The following is a 15,219-nucleotide window of genomic DNA, read 5'->3' on the forward strand; positions in this document are numbered from 1 at the left end:
TCACTATTAATCCCTCAGTTGACAAATGGAACGGTCCTTTTTCAGACCTTATTTCCTTAACCTGTCTATGGCATCGGCAGAGTTGACCACCCCCACTTATTTGTTCCATCTTTGGCTTCCTTGATACTGATTTCTCCTGGTTTCCTTTCTATCTCTCCAACAGCTCTTTCATTAATCTGTCTTTCTTTTCCTCTACAGAAATGTGGGTTTTCCTTTGTCTCCTCTTTAGTCCTCTAATGTACCTTCATCTTTAGTAAACCTCATCAACTTTTATGCCTTATTATCTCTGTAAGATAATTTCATCTCCAACTCAGGCTTCTCGTTGGATCACTAATACCACATTTTTCTTTCTGCTGAGATGTCTTACCACCTGAATGTCCCATCAGCACATCAGACTTAAAATGTCTCAAATAAACTCACCATCTTTCCTCTAAAGCCAGCCCCACCCCTTGCTTTAAACTTTTTTTTTCTGATGCTACCCCCACCAAGTCATTCTTGACTCTTCTCTCTCCCCTCTACAATTAAGAATTCAATTCAGTAAGTATTTATTATCTACTCTGTGGCATAAAGACAAATTCAGTATGTTCCAGAAAGACAAAAATGAAATAGTACCTGCCTTCAAGGATCTTACACTCTGGAGGAAGCAACATGTCCACATATAAGGATATACAAAATATATGTAGAATATTTCATTTTTGTGCTTAACTGGGGGGGACCAGGAAAGGCCTCATGCAAGGGGTAGCATCTAAATAGTATATTGAAAGGAACTAGGGATTTCAGCGGTTGAAGGTAGAAGGAAAAGCATTCTCAGCATGGGTATGTGTAATGGTGTTTATAGGAAACAGGAAGTAGGCTAATTTGGTCAGCAAATAGAGGACATGAGGGGCAGTAATGTGAAATCAATCTGGAAAAACAGGTTGCAGCTAAATTGTGAAGGATTCTAGATACCATACCGAGGAATTTGGCACATTGAATCAGTTTCCAAGTTTTTTTCTAGTTCCCTCCATACTGTTTCCCACTTCTATCCCCTACTTTCCTCAACCTTTACTGCACTCACTACCCAGTCTACTGTAATAACCAGTCAATGACTCTTGCTTCCTCCACTCAATGGCTACTCCAATTCATTCTTCATTCATCTGCCAACTTAATCTCCCTGATGCAAAATTCTGACAGTGCCATGCCAGCTCCCTGCACAAAACTCTTTGGTGGCTTCCCATTGCCTACCACCTTTACCACTTCATCTGTGACGGAAGACAAGTCATTTAATACCCAGATCACTGAATCTATCTAAACCTAAATTTCCTAATCTGTAAAATGGAAATAAACTTGCACTAATTGTCTCGAAGGCTGAGCATGAGGAGCACATTTTGTAAACCTGAAAGAGCTTTGTAAATGCAAGTTGATATTACAGTAATTGTTCTTCCTTATCTCAGACTGTAATCTGGTTTGAATGTATCTTCAGGCACTCTCTGCTCAAGCAAAACTGAACCACTTCTACTCCCTGATCTCATCCTGCCCTCTCTCACTTCTGGGCTTTTCTGAAGATCTCCTACCATGCCCAGAATCCCCTTTATCTCTTCCCATTGACTATCTTCTCTTCCTTCCAGATCCAGATCAAGGTGCTTCTTCCTGTATGAGGTCTCCTCTGTTCATTTTCAGTTAAAAATGAATATCCCTGGGGTGGCTAGGTGGCTCAGGGAGGGCCCTGGAGTCAGGAGGACCTGAGTTCAAATGTGGCCTCAGACACTTAACACAAAAACTAGCCATGTGACCTTGGGCAAGTCACTCAACCTCAATTGCCCTCCCAAAAGCAAAAAATAAATTAAAAAATGCCCCTCCTGGAATCTCTTTGCTATTTTTTTTTATCTGTTCTCTGCCCCTAATCATTTTATAACTTGTATTAAAGTGAAATATATACGTACTTCATTTAGTCATTATATTGTCATTTCTTTGAGGGCAGATGTGCTATTTTTGGGTTTTGTATCCTGAGTACCTAGCACAATGCTTTATATATAGACAGCATTTAATAAGTGTTTGTTGAATGGAATATGAATGAATTTATTTGAATTTGAAACATTAGCCTTCTCTCCCTGCCTCACTGTGCAGCTCCAACTTGGCCTCAAATCTATCACTCTATGTATCACTATTTATGACAAATATTTAACTTTGCAGTATTATTGAAATATTCATGTGTAATTGGTAAATATTTGTTGTGAATTTTCCAGCTGTTTAGGATCAGTAGCATTTGACCGTTTTCTCCATTCAGCACCCAGTGTGCCCTAATGAGCATCTCACCTACTAAGTGCTGATGAAGCTAAACTGATTAGTGATAAAGACATGATCCTAGAGAGATGGCCAGAACACTTCCATAGTTCCTCAACAGACAGACATCAATCAATGATGAAGTCATTGATCGTTTATCTCTGGTTGAAATCAATCCCTCCCTAGCTGAAGTTCCAACTGACAGAGAGGTTTTGAATGCCAGTAGGCTCTTTTCATGTGACAAAGTACTAATGGGTATATTATAAACCTAGTTGTTTGTCTCACTGTTTCCATAATGCTTTTTCATTAATTTCATGTTGCATAGGATGTCTCCTATGAACTGGTCTATTTGGTATTACTGAAACACAATACTTCATTTTCTGTTTCTGCCTTTGTACTCATTGTCCGACATGCTTGAATAGTCTCCCTCCTCCCTTGATTTTCTATCAGGCACCTCAAATCTCATCTTCTACAAGAGGCCATTTCTGATTTTCCATCTTCCACTACCCCGTAGCCCCACTTCCATCCACCAGCTTCTAGTTCCTTTGAGATTAGGAGGAATCTTTGATTCCTTTGATTATTATCAAGTTCTTTTTGTTGAAGCAGGTTTATTAAAAAAAATTACACATATACTGTATGTACCTCTTTCTTTACATGCCGTCTCACTCATTAGAATGAGAGCTTTTTAAAGGGAGGGATTCTTTTTGCCTTTCACCTTACCCTGTATTTAACACAGTGCCTGGAACATAGTAAAATGCTTAATAAATGCTTGTTAATTTGACTTCATTTGATAAAGCTAAATATAAAAGTCACATGCAGGCTTCAGTGGGTAGGGGCAATAGTCCTCCTGAGCAGAGATCCAAGCTGAATCTATGATTGCATCTGTATAGAGAACTCCTGAATGAAAACATCCTTCTACCAATGCCTTAACTGCAGTCTTACAGAATTGCCTAGGACACCAAAAGGTGGTGATTCACCCAGGTTCACATGGTTACTGTGTGTCACAAGCAGAGCTTGGACCCATGAATTTCAGGCTCCCAAACCAGTTCTCCTTCCAAACTGCCTCTGTTATGAATAGAGAACATCATAACGTTTTATAGTGGGTCTTTTTCCCAAAAAGCCCAAGCTGTTTATTGAGTCATCACAACTTAAAAAAATTAGGATCTTTTTACTACCTAGAACAGATACCCTTATGGAGGTAACTAGTGAGGCCCAGAGTAAAGTGAATTGTTTAAGGTAACTAAAGGGCTACTAAAGAATGAGATATGGAAATATCTCCTAAGGAGGCAGTTAGGTGACTCAGTGAATAGAGCACTAGACCTGGAGTCAGAAATTTTTTCTTGTCCTTGAGTCAAATCAGTCGTGTTTGGCCCTTTGTGACCCTACTGAGGGTTTTCTTGGCAGTGATACTGCAGTGGTTTGCCATTTCCTTCTCCAGTTCATTTTACAGATGAGGAAACTGAGACAACCAGGATTAAATGACTTGCCCAGGGTTACCAAGCTATAGTAGATGTCTGAAGCCAGACTTGAACTCATCAAGATGAGACTTCCTGATTGCAAACCTAATGTTACTTAGCTGCCTGGAGTCAGGAAGACCTGAGTTCCAATGCAGCCTCAGATACTTTCTAGCTGTGTGACCCTGGACAAGTCACTTAACATTTATTTGCCTTAATCCTCTAGAGAAGGAAATGGTAAAGCAATCTGGTATCTTTGCCAAGAAAACCCAATAGACAGTAAAGTCCACAAGGTCATGAAAAGTCAGACACAACTAAACAACAACAACAAGGAAAATGGTGATATTTGATGAATTGGCTTTGTCTACATAGAACAATGAAATTATAACCAAACATCATCAAGATACTTTTAAAGTCCTTATAACAATTTATAGATGGTTTCATTGTAAATTCTTAAATTTTGTAAAATTGTATAAAAGAAAAATGTACTTGGAGTTTAGGCAATCAATGATTATGAAAAAACAGCAAAAAGCAAGTGTCAGTTAACTGCTATTTTGGTGAGACTTAAAACACTTCTGGAATATTGATTGTTATTTTTTTCTTCTTTTCTTCACCGAGTGTAACACCTTCTTCTGCTTCCACACCCCCTCAACAAGAATAAAAAAGAAAAAAAAACGAAGATAACATAGTAAATGTAAACTATAGCTTTAACTATACACACTCTGTTAATTTGCACTATGGGAGAAAGCTTTGTAGCCCATCAAAGGTTGTTTTCTTTTGGCCAAAGAGAAGCAATAATTAGATGGGGTGGGGGGAGGTGGACACAGACAGAACTGTGATGTCACGATTTGCATTGTCTCTTGGGATGCTCATCCATCAAACCGTCACCTCAGATTTCTCTGCAGGGTCACTGAGGAATGAAGGGACATGCCTTGAGTTTGGCTTTCTTAAGTGTTAGTATGTTGTATAAAGCTGGTGGTTTGATGTCGGTTCATTCTGTTTAAAGGCCCAAATGGCATACAGCTGAAGAGACAAGCATAGAAGCCTTCTTTCAAATAATTACTACAAGGCTACTAGCTATCTTTCCAAATGTAGAACTAGGCCATCTGCTTTTGTCCTCTTTGATTTATTCACCGCTTTTTTTTAATGAGATAGTAGAAAAGGTAAGTCTTTTTAAATACTAGGGAGAAATCAGTTATAAGTTTTAGGCTAATTACATCATCAAAGTAGATTAAAAGAACTCATGAAATTAAATTTGTCTTATATGTTTGGAATTATAAGGTACAGGGTTTTTCTTTTTCAGAAATGCAAATTTTGGTCCTTTACCATGATGAACAGATGCACTTTAATTTTGAAAAAGTTTATATCTTCACAACAACTTTATAAATTCATTTCCTTTACATCATCTTCTAAAAATGTTAAGGAGTAGTTGAATTATTAATGGAGACAGTGACTTTCAGGTTCCTTACTACATCTTTTGTGAGTGTGAATGCATGGGGGTTGGCAGAAGGAGAGTTTGCTTGGTTTGCCTTTCCTGGCTTTTTTTTTTTTTAATATAATTTATTTTTAGGTTTTAGACAAAGTAAAACACAAGCAGATGTCTATGAAGTAACAGCTCATTGAAAAAGTGTTAGATAATATTTATCAGCTTCTGGCTCATTTTTAAACGACTTTTTAAAATGACCCAATTCTGTAAATTACACAGGAAGAAACTGTTCAGAAGTTTTAGTTTTTTTCTGCTGTTGTGTTTATCTTCAGAAATTAGTAGCCAGAAGAAAATGGAAATGAGTATATCTACTTCACAATTCCTTATGAGAAAACATTAATTATACAGGGCTTTGTGCTCAAGGTTCCAGTGGCCTGAATCGTACAGAAAGAGTTTGTTTCCATGCTCTCTCTGAGGGATTAGCATACTGCAGTGGTCCAATGCCAGAGGAACCTCTCCCTCTCTCCACTCCCATCCCCATCCCCCTTCCCCACCCCACCTCCCAGGAGAAGCATTTCTGCTGAAGTCAATTGGTGTGTGCAGTTTTTTCTTGTGAGAGGATTAGGGAATAGGAGAGTGGCTTTGTGAGGGGAAAAAAAAATCAAGGGAGAGATTGCTGAGGAGAAACTAAACAGGGGCACAAAAGCCTTCAGCCTTTCATACTTTCCTCAGTCAATTCATTCTAACAGACCCAGTTGCATGTGATAGAGCAGCTGGGAGGGTTTTGTTTTCTTTTCATCTACATACTGTAGGAGAAGCTGGTAAGGTTATTATTTTTTTTTTCTGTTCTAACGCTCTATGATGCTACTGTAATTGCTTTATTGGAGTGATTGTGTCTGGAGGAAGGGAAGTTGCTTAATGATTCTGGCGACACCCTGCTTTGTCCCTCCTTTGTGAAGCTGCTTAGTTTGTGAGAGAAGATCTGTTTACAGTAGAAAGGGCTGCTTTCTGGAGAAAAAAAAAAAGAAAACTTTGTGCTTTGCTTTTCTCAAAGTTGATTTAAACCTCACTTTTCGATTTAAATAAAACACACACAGGCACACAAACACACACACACACACACACCACGCTAGATCCATACAAGCTTGCATTTAGCTTAAAGATAATTGCGTTCTTTTAAAGTGCTTAATTCAACATTTAGTCCCTTTAAGATTGTTTTGGGGGAAGGGGATACTGAGGGCCGGGAGACGGGATATAATTCTTGCTTCCTTGGAAAATTTCCAGAGTGAATTTCCTTTGAGGATTTCTCTTTATCATCACACATTTCACCTGCTTTATAACTAGCTCTGCTTCAGCTAAAAACCATTGCTAGCCAGCCAGTAGACCCAAGGGTAATTCTAAGAAAGTAGGAAGTAAATGAAAGAGCCTGATTGAACTGGTTGAAAAACTGAAATCTGATCTAGTTGTAAAGAATTCCAGGTTTTGTATCTGACACCGGCTGTCGGTAATAATTGGAGGGAAGAAATGAGGAGGCTGCCCTAGAATCAGAAAGTACAGGTATGTGTGTGTCTCTTTAGATGTTTTCAAGAAAGTGGATTTAACCTTATTTGGAAAATGAATGTCTAACCTTTTCTTCCCTAATGTCCTACTATTTTTAGAAGAGTGGCTTTGGTATTTGTCTGCAATCTTTTATTTCCTTTCATCGTATCATGGAAAACTTTAGCCTGGCTAGTTAGAAATGCATGGACTCAGCTTGGGGCACACCATCCCACAATTAAATTGCAGAAAATCTCTTGACTTGGTTTGGTGGGCTGTGGGGGAGGGGAGGACATAAGTGATTGACAGAAGCTTATCTTGTCCTAGTGGAGAAAAAAATGACTGCTTGGTAACCTTTGGGGGGGGGGGGCAAGAAGAAGCATTTAGGGAGTATTACTTTATATTCCTTCAAAACTTTGTGTCAGGATTTATCCTCTCTTTCTTTATGTTTATGTTACTCATAAAAGCAAAACTAATCTATCTACTGACCAAAGCTTAGGGACAATGGTTTACAGTTTTTAAACTAACAAAATTCAAATATTAAAATTGTTAGCACCCTACTTCATATGTGTATACATCTGTTCTGATCATATAAAATGACTAATGACATTCATTTCCATGGTGTTCTATTTACTAATATTAGAATTGATCCTGTGGGGCTTTCTAGTTAAATCTGAAGAGCTCATTTCAGGGACAGCAACATTTTTTTAGGTTTTTTTTTTTTCTCTTTAGCAAGTTTTTTTTTAATGCAAATCTACTTAAATGATATTTCTTGTATGAATATGATAATGCTAGGTAACTGGGAAAGGCAATATACTATTTCCCCCCTTAGATATTCTAGGAACCAGTAAATCAATTCCTTTTTAACTTGCAGCCAACTCTGACTCCTTTTAACCACCTCCAAACTGCTAATTCAACCAAATGGTTGAAAGTTTTTGTCCTTTGCCTTTAGGATTTGTTTGTTTGCTAGGAGCTGACAGTTAATTCTGGACTCCCCACTGGGGGGTTAACAGTTGTTTATTGATTTATCTGTATACTGTGAAGGAAGACACATGGGTTATTTTCAGATCTTGCTTGGAATGTCTCACTATACCATGGGGTTTCTTATTTAGATTAGAAAGATTGTTTGTTTCCATAGGATATCCTTTATTGGAACTGAGTCCTAAAAAGAAAAAGACCTTTAAAATATTCTTTCTGGTTACATTCAAAGATATAAAAGTAATTATCATCACTATTTTTTTTAGGAAGATCAGTACTATTTTTCATATTGTTAAATGAGGAAATTAAAGTGGGGCAAAGCTGTCTGTCACTCAGTGCATCTGGTAAAATCCTTGGCATTGTGGCTTAATCACAGCACTAAATTCCAAATTAGTTTTCAATCAGTAGAAAAAAAATGCTAATTTTCCTGAATTACAGATAAAAGTTTTAATACATCATTGTCTTTTTGTTATCCTTTAACTGATTTAATTGGTAATCTCATTGTGTTCCAAATAGATTAATGTTTTACTTTATATGGCATAAAATAATTCAAAATTTTGGTTACTTGTGAATTAATCTAGTAAAAATAATAGTTCAAAATATTTTCATATGTTTTGTGCTTGTCATCTATAGGCACAGAGCCTGACACATAGTAAGACCTTAAGAAATGTTGACTGACAAAGTGGAGAAATATTTCGCTTTTTTTTTATGATTCATGGAAATTATTGTTATATTTGCTTTTTGAAGTGATCTAGTAGAAATAGTATGGGATTCCTAATTATGACTAGAGGGTATAGGTTCACTTCCTGGCTTTGCCAATTAAAAGCTATGCAACCTTTGTAATTCATTTCACCTTCTGGGCCTCAGTTTCCTCATCTGTACATTTTCAGGGTTGGACTAGATCAGAGATTAGTCAAGTTTTTGTAGAGCCTGCAAATTATTGTTAGTTGCTTGGCCTCTGATTGGCTGGGGTGGAGGGTGGACACTGGAGAGCTCCTCCTAGATCTTTCATTTAAAAAGGGGGGTGAGGGCAGCCATCTCATCATTTCCCATTTGTTTTCAGATCTCCATCATACTCTTCGCCCCCACCCCCATTTCCGTTTTAGCTCCTTTTTTCTGTGTCTTATTTTTCCCCATTAGACTGTGAGCTCCTTGAGGCCAGACTTTCTCTTACTTTTTCTGCCCATCTACAGCATTTAGTATAGTGCTTGGCACATAGTAAGTTCTTAAGAAGTGTTTATTGACTGAATGAATGGCATCAGTATTTTACATGTTCATAAGTATGGTTTCTACCTCTGCTGACACAGTCTTTATGAGTTGCTATTGTCAAAAATTCATTACCTGGTAGCTTACATTCTGGTGAAGGGCTACTACAGGCTTACTAAAGTTGGCCCTCAGATGACAAACTTACAGTCTTTAGAGCTCTTCCTGCGTGGGAAGATTTGCCACACCTTGGACCACTTACATTTAGCCTATGAGGACCCAAAGTCACCTATAGGCTACAATAAAGTATTATAATAGGACTTTAGTGGAATACATATATTTCTGAATAAACATCAACTTGTAGATGAGAGGGACATGAAGTAGTAGCTAGAGCAATGGACTTGGATTCAAAAATCCTTGGTTCAAATCTTACCTCTGACATTAGCTAAGCCACCCTGAGCAAGTCATTTAATCTCTGGAAGTCTCACATTCTCATCTGTGACATGATTAGATGTCTTCTAAGATTCCTTCAAACTCTAAGCCTATGATCTTATAAAGGACTTGGCAATTTTTAAAATGCCTAACATATGTAGAATAAATATAGCTGTATTTTTGCAGAGCAGTTCCTGCTAGTTTGTACCATATTATGCAGAGACCCCCACCCCAAATTGAACATATGCCAGGATGTATAACTCCCAATTAGCCATTTTTATTTTGTCTTTTCTAGTCTACATATCATTTTGCTTGGCAAAGAAAATAGAAAGAAAATGAGAGCTGAGCAGTTCCCCCTTCACTTGATTGGTCATCAATTACCTTTTCCTCAACCATGAGTCCTATTTCTTTTTTAAGTCTTCTCTTTTCCTCTATATAGCAAAATAAATCTTCTCCTTCTTATAATATTTAGCATTCTCTCATCAGCCTCAAATTGTTATGAGCTTTAGTACTCCCGATACTGTTCTTACAGGACCATGCCATGTCTTTACCTTCATCCTGTTACCTGTCCTTGTTTACTGCTTTTGTATTTTTGCTTTTGAATCTTTTTGATTTGATTTATTTCCTGTACATCTATCCCTTTCACTCTCTTTACTTATCAAAACTACTTCCCTTGGTGTTTTCAGAATTTCAATTCTGAGAGTTTCTCATCTTCCCTGCTGTTACAAACTGCACCTGCTCTCAAGGAGCTCACAATCCAGTGTGGGGAGGGGGGGGGGAGAACATGGAAACGACTTTGTACAAACTAGCTATAGACAGGATAAATTGGAGACCATAAGCAAAAGTAAGGCTCTAGAATTAAGAAGGAATGGGGAAGGCTTCCTGTAGAAGCTGAGATTTTGCTGATACTTTGAAGGAATCTAGGGAGACCATCATATGTGGGGAACATAATTCGAAGATGGAGTTGTCATTTACCTCAATTCCCATCATTTCCAACATGATGAGTTTCTTATTATTGGTGACAATCAGATTCAAGATTAATTTCTGCCTGGTTGGTTCCTTCCTGTATCTTTTAATGGATGAAATAATCATTATAGCAAATCAAGAAATTCTAAGCTGCTCTGCTTTTGATATAAGCATTTTGATATCTATAGCAGATGTATTGATAACTAAAGTCCCCTTGTCAGTAAGTCATATTTCTGCCAATTTTACGTCTGCCAAATTCCACATCTATTTTTTCTTTCTGTCAAAGAAGTCTATAGCTCTGATGATAAAATTGTTTTTCTCTGTCTTCATTAATCTTCATTCATGATTCCATACTATAATTCCTGAATTTTCTCCCATGAGTCTATCTTCTTACTGTACATTGCTACATCACCACTCCTTTTTACCTCCCCTATTTCTTTTAAATAAGGTATATTCTTTCTGAGCCATATTCTAGTGTTGGACCTCGCCCCCTAAGTCTAGCTCAAATTTCCCTTGTGCAATTAGGATCTCTAATTAATTTTGTTTTGTCCAATTTTATGTGAACATTTGGTTTTATTTATGGCTATTTTCTTGGATTTGTGTCTCCATTGAATTTATGGGAATTCCCCATTCTATTCTTTGTACATTTTATCTCCACTGTGGTATACTGCTTATTGTGTGTGTATTATATATATGCACTTTTCTCCCTTCTTTCTCCTTTTCAGTTCTGAATCCTTTTCACTAAGTTTTTCAAGACTCCAGGCAAATACTTTCTTACTTGCCTTTGTTGAGTCCACTTCATTACTGACCAGGAATCTGTAATTTGTATATGTGTAGCAGTAAGCACCCTAGCATACCCAGAATGGCTGCTAGCACAGGTTCTTTGATCTGCTTTTCTAAAGGAAAGCAACTTAAAAAGGGGTTAACAATCTTACTTTAATCAAACATATATCATTTACCTAGTTCAGGGGGAAAAGTCAGCATCCTGAACTTCAGAGAAAATACAAACAGAAGTTACAAGCAGACAAAAAATACACAGAGAAACAGACCAGCAGACAGGTCTTCACAGATGTCTGACCATCATATCCATACCTAGTTGGTTACCAGAGAGAGAAGCACCAACATCTGGGTTTTCAAAGCCAGGGGGCTCAACAGCTGCCCAGAGTGTCATCTGGCCAAATCACACAACTCTTTTCATTAGTGAGTCCCAAAGCAAAATCTTATATCAGGAGATACACACATACACACACACACACACATATACATATGTGTGTGTGTATATGTATATGTATATATATATATAGCCTTTTCCAGGGTCAGAGAACATCACAACACTTGTGACCCACTGCCCAATCACAAAATAACAACAAGTGTGGGCGTTCCTGAAAAACAAGCCTCCCACCACAGGTTCCATGTGACCACATGCAGCCTGTTAGGGCCAGAGTATGTTTTCAAATCAGGGAAGGTCCTCAAATTCACTTAAGCCTGTCAAGGGGCAGGGAAGATCTTCAGATTCCCATTGCCATTACAGTATGTTAAACTGTAGTCTAGAAATCCTAAACCCATTTTCATATATTATCCTTTATAAAATAATTTATTGTAAAATATTGATCTTTTTGTCTTCATATCACCTTAGTTCTTTATTTGTCCTTCCCTTTTTCTTGACCCAGTTAGCCATTTCTTGCAACAGAACAAAAGAGAAGGAAAAAAAAATATGAAGGTCAGCAAAATCAAACCAAGTCCAACATGTCTCATACTGACGTCTTCTCTCCATTCACATAGCTTCCACCTTATTTCAAACCTTCATCACTTTTTATCTGTATCATTGTAAAAACTCCTATCTGGTCCCCCTGCTTCAAGTCTCTCATAACTTTTCTTTATTGTACATATTGCTATCAAGGTAATTTCCCTTCAGTGTAAATCTGACAATGTGACTGTGCTATTTAACCAACTCTAGTGGTTTTGCAGTAGTTCCAGAATAAAATATAAAATTCAAAATCTTAAACTGACCATAAACTACTTTTTTTAGACTCACTGGACTTTATTCCCCTTCCCACAGTCTCTGATCCAGCCAAAGTTGCCTTCTCTTTGTTCATCATTTATTATACTCCATCTCCTATCTCCATGCTGAGAGGGCACTTCCACCATAACTCCATCTCCCTGTCTTTCTGGAAGATGCCTTTCAGGCACCATCATATACATGCAACCTTTCCTGATCCCCACCCACTGCACCCAACTGCTTGTTCCATTCCTTTCAAACTATTTAACTGTTGTTAAATATGCATTTATTAGCTTTATAATTATGTATATTTTTATATGTACTTATCTCCCCTATTAAAACGTAAGCTCATTGCAAGTAGGAGTTGTTTTATTATTTTTCTTGTATCCCCAGCACCTAGTGCAGTGTTTGACTCATAGTAGGTGCTTAATGAATATGTGTTTCATTAATTAATTAATTAATATGTGCATTACTCCCCACTCAGAGTTCCTCAGCTATTCACACAAGGAAGGGAAGTGCATTCCCAAGGGCCAAACTCTTACAAGCACCAGCTATTACTTTCTCAAACCTGCTCTCTGAAGTATTTGTCTTTGATAGACATCAGGGATGGAAATATCACCCATGCCCATAGTCTTCAGTTTCTTGCCCAAAACTGTCATCTTTAGCAATCCTTCTGGAAGTATCACTATGTGATTCGCTAGAAGTGAGAAGTAGTCCTCCAGTGTGATAAGTCTTGGAATACTGTCACATCTTAAATGCTAGAACATGTGTCTCTGAGGTGTAACTTTATCATGGAATCATAGAGATGAAGGGGCCTAGGAGATCATCTAGTCCAACCTTCATTTGACAGATGAAGACACGGAAGGGCAGAGAAGAAAGCTGACTTGAACTAGGTCACACAAATAGAGACAGAATTGGAGATACATCTCAGGTCTCTTGACTTCCAGAAAAGGATTCAGTAGTGTTAGTCTGGTATATTTATGCTGTCACTAACTATAGATTGCTTGTGGGTAGATCTTTTTATTGCCAGTAGAAAATCACAGGTCTCAAGAAAAGAGTGATCCAAAGAGTTTGATCTGGGTTAGTTGGTGTGGTCAAGTCAAGATGTATACATTAACATCCCACATTGTAGAGAATACCGAAGAAAAAGGAAGAGGTCCAGAGCCTTCTCCCAATCCAGTTTAAAAGATGAGGTTTGCAAACACAAACTAGGTAAAGTGCTAAATTACCATAAGTGTAAGAGGAAACTAGAAAAAAGTCTTTTGCATAGCCTGAAGAAGTTGGGCAGTCTGGTATTTCCCAAGAGCCATTCTGAAGCCAATTTTTGTATCAGCTTAGTTTTTAGTGCCAAAAGCTCTTACTTCATAAAAACCTATAAACGTAAAGGACTGCTTCCTTCTCCTTTTGTCCTCACCTTAGTTTTAACTCTTCCTTTTTTTGCCCAGTGTCTCCAAACATGTAGAGAATGTAGATATTTTACAGATGAGAAGTATAGTCTGGGTCAGGAACTATGAATAGATTCTATTACTACAGTGGAATGGACGTCTGAGAATTAGCTGTGCAGAAGGTTAGTGTGTGGTGGCTCAATAGTTAGAACTCTGCAGTCTGTTTGAATTGAGAATTCACCGCACTGTTTTTTGTTATTTAAATATAAGTACAAAAACCACTGGGCTGCTAGGTGGCGCCATAGTTCATAGAGTGCTGGGCCTGGAGTTAGGAAGATTCATCTTCCTGAGTTTGAATCTGGCCTCAGACACTTCCTAGCTGTGTGACCCTGGGCAAGTCACTTAACCCTGTTTGCCAAAGTTCCGCATCTGTAAAATGAACTGAAGAAGGAAATGGAAAACCACTCCAGTATCTCTTCCAAGAAAACCCCAAATGGGGTCATTGAGTAAGTTTGGGGTGCCCACTAATTGCTCTCCAGTTCTTTCTGTTGACTTCAGAAAATTTACCCCACAAAGGAAATTTATTTGTGCTTAAAATATATTTGTCTGTAGTGTGTGTGCAAGCAAATACACACATATATCAATATATGTGTAAATATTTCTATATCTGCATGTGTGTATGTGCATATACATATATAAACACATGTGTTTATATGTGTGACATTTTATATTGCATTTTAATGAGTTTATAGAGATTGTTTTTACATTGCTGAATTCATATTAATACATAGAACTTATGCTAATATAAAATGGAATTTTAAAATGTATGCCATTGGCCTTCAAGAAAAATTATAATTGTCCAAGGATAAATTGCTCAGTTGAAGGTATGCTATATTTCATAGGATTTTAGATCTATAGGTAGAAGAGACCTCAGGGGCCATGTGGTCTAACACTCTCATTTTACAGTTTAGGAAACTGAATTGCAGGGATCACAGCTCAGTATTATGAAGGTGTAGTTATGGTTTGTTTGAAGCTCTTTTAAAAAATTTTTTTGGAAAAAAATGGTTTCATCATTATCTTTTGTTTTTAATCACTATCATTTTGGGTTATACTTCTCCTTACCAAATGATATCTTCTCATAATGAAGGAGAAAAATTTAAGGTTTATTTATTTTTTTTTTGGAGGGGGGAAGGCAAGGCAATTGGGGTTAAGTGACTTGCCCAAGGTCACACAGCTAGCTAAGCATCAAGTGTGTGAGGCTGGCTTTGAATCCAGATGCTCCTGACCCCAGCTAGCTGCCCCATAAAGTTCAATTTTTAAGTGAAATATTAAACACAGTAATGGGGTCTAACAGTTTAAGCAAGATGGCAGAAGGTTCTACCTTTCTGCCAAAGGGAATTCTTTAGGACCACTAAGACCATAGATTTATATGTGGAAGGGACCTGATTGGTCATCTAGTCCATGTGCCAAACATGAAGCCCCCAACACTTACACATAACCAGATTAAAATAAAATTGGGAAATATTTAATAAATTAAAATACAATAAAACATAGGTAAAAACATTTTAAAAATAACTA

At 37.5% G+C, this 15,219-nt stretch overlaps 1 protein-coding gene across 2 annotated transcripts in view; it reads left to right on the forward strand.

The window, feature by feature from the left end:
• MID1 (midline 1) overlaps nucleotides 1-15,219 on the forward strand; it is a 459,261-nt gene that overhangs the window by 172,699 nt on the left and 271,343 nt on the right. Inside the window, exon 1 of one of the 2 annotated variants that reach the window (XM_069066926.1) lies at nucleotides 5,793-5,963. The exons of the other annotated variant lie outside the window; for it this stretch is intronic. The gene's annotated coding sequence lies outside the window, so the exon portion shown is untranslated. Of the gene's footprint in view, nucleotides 1-5,792; nucleotides 5,964-15,219 lie in introns of those variants that run through there. 2 annotated transcript variants of the gene reach the window in all.

Source organism: Petaurus breviceps, unplaced genomic scaffold (genome assembly GCF_028583685.1).
Source record: "Petaurus breviceps papuanus isolate PSGF00001 unplaced genomic scaffold, PetGlider_PUasm1.0 90731, whole genome shotgun sequence".
Taxonomy (NCBI): domain Eukaryota; kingdom Metazoa; phylum Chordata; class Mammalia; order Diprotodontia; family Petauridae; genus Petaurus; species Petaurus breviceps.